General features: G+C 42.2%; 1 protein-coding gene across 1 annotated transcript in view; it reads right to left on the reverse strand.

The window, feature by feature from the left end:
* ncanb (neurocan b) overlaps positions 1-12099 on the reverse strand; it is a 148758-nt gene that overhangs the window by 50368 nt on the left and 86291 nt on the right. The window lies entirely within an intron of this gene.

Here is a 12099-nt window from a genome sequence, read left to right on the forward strand (position 1 = left end):
GCAAGCTGCCACAGTGCCACCAGTACCATCCGATCACTCTATTTTTGGCCTTCTCACAAAAGGAGAGAGAAGGAAACTAGAGATGGAGGAAGATTTAAAAATTACAGGAAATGCAGATCCAAAGAATCATCAGAATTTGTACAACCCAGATAAAAAAAAAAAGTGTAAAACACAATATAAACAATGCTACCATTTGTAAAAGTAAAATCTGTGCCGGTTAAAATGATATATATATATATATATATATATATAATCATGTTTTCACAGAGTGGTGAGCCTTTCCTAACTAAATCACCAGGATAAATGTCGTAGTATGTCTCATCAAATCCACAGATGCTCAAAGCTCCTTTACATTTGTTTAGGTTGAATCCTCTATGTCTATCTTGTCACAAAGCCATTCTTTGTACTCTGCTTAGGTTTTGGCACAAACATCACTTGATTGGGGTTAGAAAGACATCACGGTCACGATCACAGATGGATATGGTTCCACTTCCCACTGAAAAATAGCCGATTTTGGTCGCCCCGAAAAATGCTGGAAAAGTCTCCAGATGTCCTTAAAAGTGGTGTGACTTGAATTGCAGTTGCCCGTTTTGGCAGCCTTGTTGTTGGCGCCACTACCTTCCCCTCCACCACCTGCTGGAACAGGTGGCATATAATGTGATGTACACACATCAGCCTTGGACGTTACTGTGGTCTGCATGAACGTTAACTTACACACAGTATCTGGCGACTGGGCTGGTTTTATTTACTGTTCACACAGCATCCCGACTTCTTTATAACTGGGGTTGTAGTCATTCTTTTTTAAAAACCTTTTTCCTTTCCTTCCCCTCATTTTTCTTCCTCCGCAGTCATTTCCTTCCCTCGCTGCCTTCCACACTCCTTTTTCATTAGTCACCTCCGTGTTTCTTTGCCTTTTATTTTCTCTACCTCCCTCTGGAGATCTCTAAATGGCAAGTTTATCCTCCTTTGCCCAGTGGGTCTTACCGGGCTAATTTCCTTTGAATCAGGAGGGTTTACAGGTGTCCCTTAAGGGCTCCTGGTGTTAGCAGAGGTAGCGTCCCTCTGGGCCTTGTGGGTTTTAGTCTGTTCCTTGACAACTTTATCTGCCCGCGACACCCAGGGTGGGATCATTAACACTTCGCACCTAAGCTTAGAGGAGCTACATGCCTTACTCTTAAAATGGATCGCTTATGCTATCACTTTTCCCGTCATTCTCACCGTCCTCCTCCCTCCATCTATCCACCTGTCTTCCTCCCTTACAATTTGTCGCTTCCTCTTTTGCTTCCTACCTCTTCTCTTTCCTTCGCTCCTTCCTCCTCACTTCCTTCTCTCCTGTTCCTTACTTGTGTGAGCGTACACACTTAAAAAAAATACAATAACTCTACTCTTAAAGTAGAGCAGTTCCCCAGAGGGGTGAGTGACAGGCTATTCTCTGCCTCCTGTCGCTATTTCTGACATACTTAAAGAGGGAATAGTAGAGTGAAATTATCTATTTTTTCCTTAGCGCTGTCAGATTCAATTAATCACTGACGGCGACATTATATAAGGACGTGTTTCTGCATAGAGAAGCTCTGATGTTGGATCTTTAAATCTATATCTGAGAAGAAAGGGCTCATGAACCAAACAAACTGCCTCTGGTTATGCTTAAAGAGGAATTATTTCTTATTTTGTCCTTTTTAGCTAATTTGTGCCAGGCGACTATCCTCAGGCCTGGTCAAGGACTTTATCCTCTCAATCAGCTTTCTTCTGTCTCCTTGTCTTTCATGATCTCTTGCTGCATCGCGCTTTGTCGCATTCTTGTCCTCTCCTGCTACCTTTTCCCGAATTGCTCTGCCGCTGCCATGGAGATGAGAAAAAGCAAAACCCTCTGTATGTTGGCTTAGGTACTCACAGTGTGTACGGTACGTGTACATGTGTGTGTACACATGTACGACGGTGTGTATGTGTTGCTACATGCGTGAGGATCCACACATCCTCACAGGAATGTAAAGATGATGAATAAACCGCAAACCCTTTTTTTTTGAGACGAGGTTCCAGGCTTGGACTCTACTCAGTAACTGTGATTTTTCTGACTGATCCGGCTGTTATTCACTCATTAAAATACAGCCTAGTTTGTAACAATCAAAATCAATATTGTTTTTACATGAGATCAGCGAGTCAGAGCAAGGTCCAACCAAGCAGACATCTGTGAAGAAAGATATTAGACACAAATCACTGATACTCAAACGAAATCATGACATTCACATCCAAAGCACTCTCTCTTATCATAAAATCAGAGTGTGTCAATGTGAACCCCGCCTGTGTAGCCATCATCTTACTTAGTCCTCATTTACCACTTTGTTACGATTGTTGGTGCATAAACCACCAACATCTTATCGATGGAATAGCTTAACAGCAACGTTTGAATGTGAATTGTTTTGTATCACACACATAACACAAACAAAACATGGCGCGCTGGTGCTCCTTAGTCGTAGTGGTCAGAAACTTCACAGGGGGCTTTAAAGGGGAGAGGTCAGAGCACATACTGTATATGCTTATTGCTGCTTGAGTGCACATGTTCTTGTTCTTATGTTTGTGAGCACTCTCGTACGAATTTAGCAGTACTCGAACCATATCTACATTGGATGATAGAAGTTTGTGTTCCGATGTGCAGGTGTTTGTGTGTCTGTATGTGTGTGTTGTTCTGTGGATGTTTCTGGTATGCTGATAAGGCCCCCCCCCCCGCCGAAATGTAAAAACCAACTTCCCCGTCTTCATGGGAAATCAATTTGTCCCGCTTTCTACGTGGCCAGCCTTTATATGCTTCACTTCCTCCTACAGCTGTCGCCCAGTGTATACAGAGTCACTGCCACCATCCATCTAGCACTGCACACCCACACACACACACACACACACACTGAGCTAAACTAAAAACATATCAGACGAACACATGCATATTCATTTGCTGTACCCGACACTTCAGCTGACGAGTAAATTACAAAGGAGAGCGGTAAAGAGGAGGCAACTCAAGGTGGCGTGTGTGTCACAAGTGTGTCACACGTGTGTGTGTGTGGGAGAGAGAGAGAGAGAGAGAGAGACAGAAGGGGAGAGAAAAGGAGATAAAGAGAGAGAAGTGAGTCCTGGCAACTTGGCCAGCAGCTCATTAATCTGCAGGTGTGTTTATACCGACGAGATACTGCCGAACTCTCTCTCTCTCACACACACACGCACACACACACACACACACACACACACACACAGAGCCCTGCAGCTCATTGTCATTCAACTCTGCAGCCAGTATGTCCTTTGTTTCTCATTGTCCGGAGGAGTTCTGAGTGGAAGGAGAGTCCGCGCTGATTGGAACAGGGAAATTACGCCATCTCTTATAGAAAGTGAACAGAGTTTAAGTGACACACATCTGCAAGTGCTTGAGGTTGTGTTTGTGATGTTGGCGCTGTGTGCTTCCATATGTCTTGCAATTTCTGTTTCATCATCTGTGTGCTGACCAGTTTTGTGTGTATTTGTATGGCGTATCTCGATTTGTGTATGCCTGTGTCCACGCATCGCTGCCGGTGCTGTTGGCACGACTCAGGTAAGAGTACGTGCGGTGGGCGGGAAGGGTAGAGCCAATCATAATGCTGATTGAGGGAGCCAGTGGCGTGGATGAATTAATGAGGCATGTCGGTACAGGCTGAGCCAGCCAATCATAGTCCTTTAAGGGCTCCTCAGCTGCCGACAAACTGAGACAAACTGCTGGTCATCAATCACACAAAAGACACATTCTCGCTGCAGCATCCAGCCTCATGCATGGTTCATCCCAGTCGCTGTGCCGAGTCATATGCTGTTATGTCTTTGTGAGGCTGCTTTAGTTATTCAGAAAAAACAGAATATTTCACCCAGTTTAGGTTTATAACATGCAGTGGCAAGACAAACAATTCATCTTATTCTATCCTCTGTTTTGGAGCTCAAGGATGTCGCTTCACCCAGCCAAGAAATTGTCCCTTTCAAAACTACAAAACTAAGTTTCTACAACTTCTGTAAATATTGACCAAATGAGATAAAACATGTTAATTAGTGATTTTCAGATGTGATGACGGACAGAGCCGAGCTGGTTGTTACTCGCGTTTCTGGTCATCGTGCTAAGCTAAAAGGCTGCTGAAAGTAAGTACTCTCTCACTGAAGTTACATAGTGCAGAAACAAGTGATAGGAGGTGGAGTGGCTGAGACAGAGACACCATTCACACTATTACAAGACACCGTACCATCAGCATCAGCCACTTGTGAAAATGCCTGCACAGTTTTTCGTTATGGATTTTGCACATTTTAGCAGTAATAGGATTACATCAAATACATTCAGCTTTGATGGTTGCAGGATAATGTTGATTAGCTTTATTGGAGGCATCCTTGTTTAGTAGAGTCTTTAGTACAAAAACACAAAGGTGCACACAAACAGACAAGTACAAAAATGTAAAATAAAAACAGATATGGTTTGCTGGAGGCACTTACCCAGGAAAAAGGCAACAGATTTTTTAGGACTTTCCTGTAAACATTAGAAACTCAATTTTCCAGTATTCATTATGTTTGTCTGTTCTGTTGTACCTTACATAAGCAATTGAATTACTCATCATTGCATGAATCATCATTTTCTAACGGTGCATTCTTCCACCCGTCAGCCAGCACCAGATGTTGCTTTGCCGGAGAAAGCACAAGCCAAGAAAATGCAGTTTAAAACTCCACAATTTGTTGACCCAACCAGTAGAATTCGGAGGATTTGGAGCCAAACACATAGAGCCATTCCATCATTAATGACAGAATGAATGGGAAGTCCTGAGGGGAAGCAGCGTGGCAGCACCGGCCGTTTCCATCTGTCTTGCCCTACATACCCTTGCAACTCACTCAGACTTTATCTTTCTGCAGATTTCTTCTTCGACCTACACTTTTGGGTATAACCCAGCTTTAGTTTTACCCCCGGCTTTATCCGGTTTTTCACTTTCTGCCTCAAATCGCCGGGTTTTCTTGTCGGCTGACAAACATCTCAATGCGTATCTTTAATAAAAACATCCATTGTCTGCAGCCACATCCTGTCGGTTGCACCACCGTCCAGCCCCTCCTTCCTCTTTGACCCCATCGCTCAGATCTGTGAACACACTGGTGAGGTGGGTTAGGGGCCAGTGATATTAATAGCCTCAGCTTCATGAATCTTTCAAGCTCAATCACAAGAGTCGATGTGAGAGGAGTGGGTCTCAGAGGATGAATTAGTTAATACAGAAGCCCAGCGGGGCTATTTCTCTTGGCTCTCTCTTTAAAACATGAGTAATGCATTAGCTCTTCATATAGTCTTGAGCACATATTGGTTTTTATATACGAGCGGCCCCAAACAGTTATGTGTGTGTGTGTGTGTGTGTAGGGGAGGCCAGATCTGTGTGAGCATGAAGAGAGTTATATATAAATATATTTAAAAAAAAAGAAAGTAAAAGAGAAGAATATATTTTGTCCACACCCTTGTGAGCATATTTGGCAATTCGAGTGTGCAGGTGAGCGAGCGTGTGAGCTTGAATAAGTTTCATTTTATGCATGAGTACAGAGACATTTCTGTATGAATAATTGTATTGGCCTTTGACAGGAAAAATACAGCACGGAGGAGAAGAAAGAGACAGAAGCACGGAGCCAGCGAGAGGAGGGGTGGGAGAGGTTAGGGGTTGTGTTGGGGGACTTAGGCAGTGTGGCAGGAAATGAAATGTGTTATTTGGGAGAAATGCTGGGGGGCTATGGGCTTGTTTTCACCCCAATATCTGCACTGCGGAGCAATTTCAATACAGCGCTATACTGTACTGGAGGGTTGAGGAGGGGAGAGAGAAAAATTGAGTATGAGGGTGATAGAAGAGGGGCCTGGGAAATTATAGAGAAAGAGGAGAGATGGATGACAACAGGGGTGCAGATGTGAGGATGTGGTCATGGGGATAAATGTTAGAAAAGGGATAGTCTATAAGGACCACATCTACAGAGCATTGCAGTGGCTTTTATAGTGTATTATCAAACATCCATAATGCTTATGACTACACTTGGTTCTTTGCGATGCCTCATATATTCAGACCTGGTATTAAAATCCGTCCTGAGTGATCTGATCACAAGCAGACAGCCCATCCTGTGATGAGTTAAGAATTTGATTGACAGTATTTCACAAAGTTAATAAAGTTTAATAATACTGGATATTTTCAAAGGGGTCTAAGGACGACAGGGCGACAAAGAAGTCGAATATATTGGTTACTGTTCATTGTATTTGTAAAATTTGACATAGTTTGACATAGTCTCCTTGTTATGTTTGGTGTAAAATCAGAACAGTGTGTTTAAACAGGAGGTAAGACGCACTGTAGACATGACAGTATTGGTACTTATATCTGGACACTTATACAAGGAGAGAAACAACTTAATGTTTCGCATTTAATGCTGAATTAACAAAAAGGCATGAATGATTTAAAATTTGCTGCAGTCATTTCACAAAGCTCGCTCAGTTTCACCTCCGACTCAACAACCCCTTAAAATCATGCGATCTGTAAGGGAGTCTGGGATGTTGTGGTTACAAATTCAACTGTTAGCAGAAACAGTGTGTTCACAAACATCTGCCGATAACCGCCACGTGATTTACATTACAGTAAACCAAATGGAAATCAGACAACGTGTAGTCCATTCTAAGTGTTGTTGCGTCTTCTTATTTCCTGGACATCAGTTGAGTAGGCGGTCTTTAGATGTGGCAGAAGACACATGCACGTACACACGGTTTAAAGAATGTGGTCGCATGCCGCACAGATCACTAATGAGTCCTCTATTCGTCTTGAAGGTGTTCACACCTGTACTTAGAACTGAAGAGGGCCAGAAGCTGTAATTTCTCCTAAACTGTTTTACGGATGCTCTCGACTAGTTATAATCTACGGGTTGACTGATTGGACAAGTCCATAGGGTATCCTGAGCTAACACTGTTTGTCTTAAGTAAAGCCAAGGAGTAGTTGTTGATAGTTTGTTCGAACAGTAATTGAATTTGACTGCTGGTGTACTCAGAAAGGATGGTGTGTTTAAGGGTATAGTGATTAAGCATTATGAATGCATTACAGGTGTGGTCTTGATAGTAAGTGTTATTTGAAAAAACAACATTTGATTTGATAAAGAAAAAGTACAGAAGCGATAGAGGCAAGGAAGGGAGGAAGTGGGAGGAAAAACTCAGATCTAATCACCATAATTGGAGTTGTGGCCAGACTGTGTGTGTGTGTGTTTGTCTGTGTGTGTGTGTGTGTGTGTGTGTGTGTGTGTGTGTGTGTGTGTCTGTGTGTGTGTGTGTGTGTGTGTGTGTGTGTGGTGTGCAAAATAATATTTAAAAAGCATCAGGTGTGCTTCCTGTCGAGCAGTAAACCAACTCGAGGACATTGCTGTGTGCAGATAGAGGATGTTGCTATTCAATTTATTTTTGCTGAAATTGACCTGGGAGTTTTTCAAACCACCTGTGAACGTTACTGTAATAAGATGGCCGAGATGTGTTTGCCTTTTCTCACATGCGGCGGGCTACTTTATTCCCACCAGCACTCCGGACGGTTCTTTCCGCTGGCTGATTTGCTTGGAGGAATCGAGGAGGAATTAAAATGCCAATAATGGAGAAAGGGGAGAAAGCGGAGTGAGGAAAGAAAAAAAGCAAGACAACCGCTGGAGCGTATCACTTCGTCCAAATTGCTGAGGTTCCTCTGAAGCAGCTCAGGTGCTGTCATATACTCTAATTCAACAAGCAAAAGGATGGAGAAAATGGAGGAGGGACAAGGGGTCAGAAGACAGGAAGAGAGAACAGTGGGATCGGAGTAATTTCCACCTTTTAAGAGGACGATTTAGTCATCTTGACCCCACAACCTGTTCTGCATTTGGGTAATCCAAAAAAAGCACACGTCTAGCAGCCATGAAGTAAACACAGCATTTATGTGTCTGTTTCTATCTGCTGGTTATTCCAGACGCATGACTGCCTCCGAATCATTTATCTGCCTGTTTTCTTTTTTTTTTCCCCTCCTGACTGACAGACTTGCCTGATGGGCTGATTGAGGTCTTTCTGAAGAACAAACCGAGGTCGACCAGAAATAATTTCCCTAACTCCCGCTCCAGTTAGAATCACAGTGATTTGTTGATCTGTGTTCAGTAATAGACCGAGACAGGTTAATGTGTTTCCTTCACAACAAGCCGCATCTGAACTCAACAGAAATAGCTGCTGCTGTCAGACAGAGTGAGACTTCATTCACAAGATACACAAAGATGGACACAATATAAATGTAAAACAAGGATGTGTCTTAACCTTTAAAACTAATCACTCTGTTTGTGGGCTCTGACATCAAGATAAACTACAAATATTGTACTTACGAGCGTTGACTCGCTTTCCATGTGTGTGAGACCGGTCGCATTAAAAGAATCAACAACGTTTCATGTAGGAAAACACAGAAAAAGTGAAAAGTAGAACTTTGTATTTGACAAATCAGACTCTACTTCATCGCTTGTTTCCTCAAACTGTACGCTGTCAAACTGTTTCTGGGTGTAGCACCTCTTGAACTTTTTACACTACATCTACCAGAATGTTGACTTTGGTAACTGACAAGTCAGTCTGCTGATGAGAGACTGTAAAACAGTTGGAAGTATCAGCACCAGTAAATACATGGACAAAGTTTTGTAAAGGACAGTTTCCAAGAATGCACTGTGCAAAAGAAGTAGCTATAGCCATCGTGACATCACCACTGTGAAAGTTGACATTTCTGCTGTTTCCATCTCTTTCTTTTTCTGGACATATTTTACATATTGCTGCTTTACATCAGGACAACACTGTTTCTTCAGCTACTGTTGTACTGAGATCTGTAGTAATTTAGAGAGGAACACACAATTAGTTTTGGTTTCACACTGTTAGTGCCATTTCCTAAAGTTTAAATGCCATGTGCTCTTGCATACTGAGTGGGTTGTTTGGTCTGAACTGTTCTGTAGAATGGACAAGATCGATCTGGTGTATGCTTTGGGAGACGCAACACAGATTTTGAGCCATACTTTTTTTGCTCAGCTTGATTTTGATGTTGATCTTCTTTCAACTTAAAGACTCTCTGCACACCCACACAGGTGATTTCAGTTACTCTGATAACATTTCTGCTCAGGCTTGAAATAACTACTACTAATACCGATGGTTAAGGTGTAAGATGTCCTGACGAGTTCAGCAAAACAGAAAGATGAAATGCACAGAACTCTTTTCAAAACATTTCCTGAGCTGCAGGACAGACGGACATATCACAACTACCTGCTTCTGCGTGTAAACACAAGACTGTTAGAGACAATATTATCTGGACATAATGGCTGAAGAATACCCCAAAGGGCTTTTCTTTATATCTTTGTTTTGGGCTATATTTTATTCTCTCATATGAGTGAACAAATGTTCATTACAGCTGTGGGGAAGGAAAATCTAATTCATTACTGTGTCTCAACACATGGCCATCAAAGTGACAGGCTGTGTTGTGCCTCATTAATCACTTATTCCGCTGCAGGAGCCAGACTTAACCAAACGGTCCAGATGAGCAATGGGATACTATAACTTATAGCTTGTGTATATATATATATATATATATATATATATATATATATATATACACATATCTTTTTTACAAAGGTGTTATATTGTATGTTATGGTCCATGTGTCTTGACTGACAGCCCTGAATCAATTCAGACTGAGTCAGAGATACAGATGAAGGGACAGACTTCCCAAAGATGAGTTGGAGCGCTAACACTGACATGTCCACAGTTGCTTCTTCTTCTCCCTCTCTCCCCTCGCCTCATAAATATTAACTACAGACCCACAGTAGAAACATAGGCCATCAATAATGCAGCTCCCCAAAACGCTTCTTCCCAAATAATTGCAGCTACGAGCCAAGTCCTGGAGACAGCCTCCAAGGTGCTGCAGCTGTGCAGCCACTGCCTCATTTTTCCTAAATAATCAGTTCACATTAAGATCAGAGGCAGTGCAGGGGATATTGGTTTATATGACTCTGCTGCTGTTATTATTTAGTTAGTTTCTCGAGCCTGTTTCAGGTCACACATAGAGCGACATTCAGCACACACTTCTATCTTGCACCTTCCCACATTTGGCATGGCAGTGCAGCAACAGACGGGACGAGGGACAGTCCAGCAGATGGTTGTAATGCAGCACTTAAGGATGTCAACCGCCATACAACTCAACAGAAGAAGAAGATGGTTGTGGACACTCATTTATATATCTGGAGTCCAATTTTAGCATTTTTTCTATAATCCGTCTGATAACACAAGACTTTATAATTACGCGGTTTGGCCATTATGTCAAACTGGTATCAAAGCTTGGTGCTCTTCCTCTGTCCTTGAGCTGTTTTTGTCCGATGCTAATGTTCTTGGAATGTTTAATATTTAACAGCATAGAATTAGAGTCCCTCTGCGCTTACTCATTTCTTAATCCATCCAGTTTCATCATTGTCATCGTCATCAGTGAGTCTTGTGATTGGTTAGGTCGCATTACTTGAAACTGTCTTGTCCCTGCAATGTTGCAGCGCCAAGCGAACATTTTCATGTGTTGGTCAGTCTTGACGTGGGAAACCTGCTGCCATTCACGCAGAGAAGAGTTCCCGAACATTTCAGGGATAGACTGCACGTCAGAAAGAGACTTAAGTTTCATTGTTCTGGTCAATTATTCACATTAACAACAAATTAACCAAAAAACAATGAAAGAAAAGCAATCATGATATTCTCTGACCAAAAAAAGTATTTGAAACTGCAGCTGTGAAATGCAAAACAGGATTTAAGGCACACTTTTCCTCCATTACAGCTCTGTGTTAACTTGGTAAAATTGTGGTCAAGCATTTGCTATTACAGGCAATTAACCTTTTTGCCTTTGCCCGTAATGATTAAAAAAAAAAACAACATCAGATATGCAGCTGTTTAGCAACATAATCAACACCAAACAGGGGAAGGCAATTAAGCACTCCTGGGAGAAGAAAGCCAAAGGAAAAGTCACGCAAGCTAATCAGTAAATAACAAATATTCTATGTGCTTTTCTCGCCAACATTTTGGCTAAAATGTCATCACTTATTTTAGCTGCTTCAAAGAGGCCATTACCCTTTGTCTCATTCAAAAACAAACACTAACCAAATCGACTGCAGCAAATCATTAGAAACTACACGTGTGTGTAATTCATGCAGTTAACATGCATTTGTCACAAATGATCGATCTAACAGCCGATTGTTGATTGATCTCCAATGGCATTTACACAAAGCCACAACTAAATGTTGCATAATGTGTTATTTGAGGTCTAAAGCATTAAAGGTTATTGATAAACAGACCCACAACAACTCGCATCCCATGACCTCTGACCCCTGATCCATGACCTCTTTCCATGAGTAATGACCCTTCAAACCTCAGCTGGGCCCGTTGTCTCTGTGCGCATGAATATGGAACACACGGAGCTCAAGAAACCGGACACAAGGCTCAACATGCTGGGTGGTCTTTAGTAGTTCAGGAGGTTAAAAAAAAAAAATCTGCTGGTATATTTGACAGTTTATTTGATCCTTAAAGTGATTCCGCTCACATAGACACCGATGCAGCTTCTGTGCATGATCAAACATTCACCATGGTTTAACCCGCGGTTCTTTGGCCAAGACCCAGAATCAGTGGTTCAGGCTAAGAGCCGTCAACAACAACTTTGTACCAACTGTGATGTGTTAAAGCGCTGCTGAACCCCATGGGGTTCATGCTGCTGAATTTTTTTTTGAAAGACTCATAAAAAACTAGAAATTCACTTTGATATTTTCCGCCAATGCTGCATCTTCTTCTTCTTCTTCTTCTTCTTCTTCTTCTTCTTCTTCTTTTCTTTTCATTTCTGTCTTCCGTCTTCTGCATCAGCATGCGCCACCGCTCCAGCACTTTAATCAACTGCTCTATCCCTCACTGAGCTCATGGTTCCTCTGTGGCCAATGTGTCCTTGCATGTCTCTGTCACACACACACACACACACACACACACACACACACACACACACACACACACACACACACACATATGCAACAAAAACAGCACGCAGTCGCTTTCTGACAGCCACA

The sequence above is a fragment of the Sparus aurata genome, chromosome 11, assembly GCF_900880675.1.
Source record: "Sparus aurata chromosome 11, fSpaAur1.1, whole genome shotgun sequence".
Classification (NCBI taxonomy): Eukaryota; Metazoa; Chordata; class Actinopteri; order Spariformes; family Sparidae; genus Sparus; species Sparus aurata.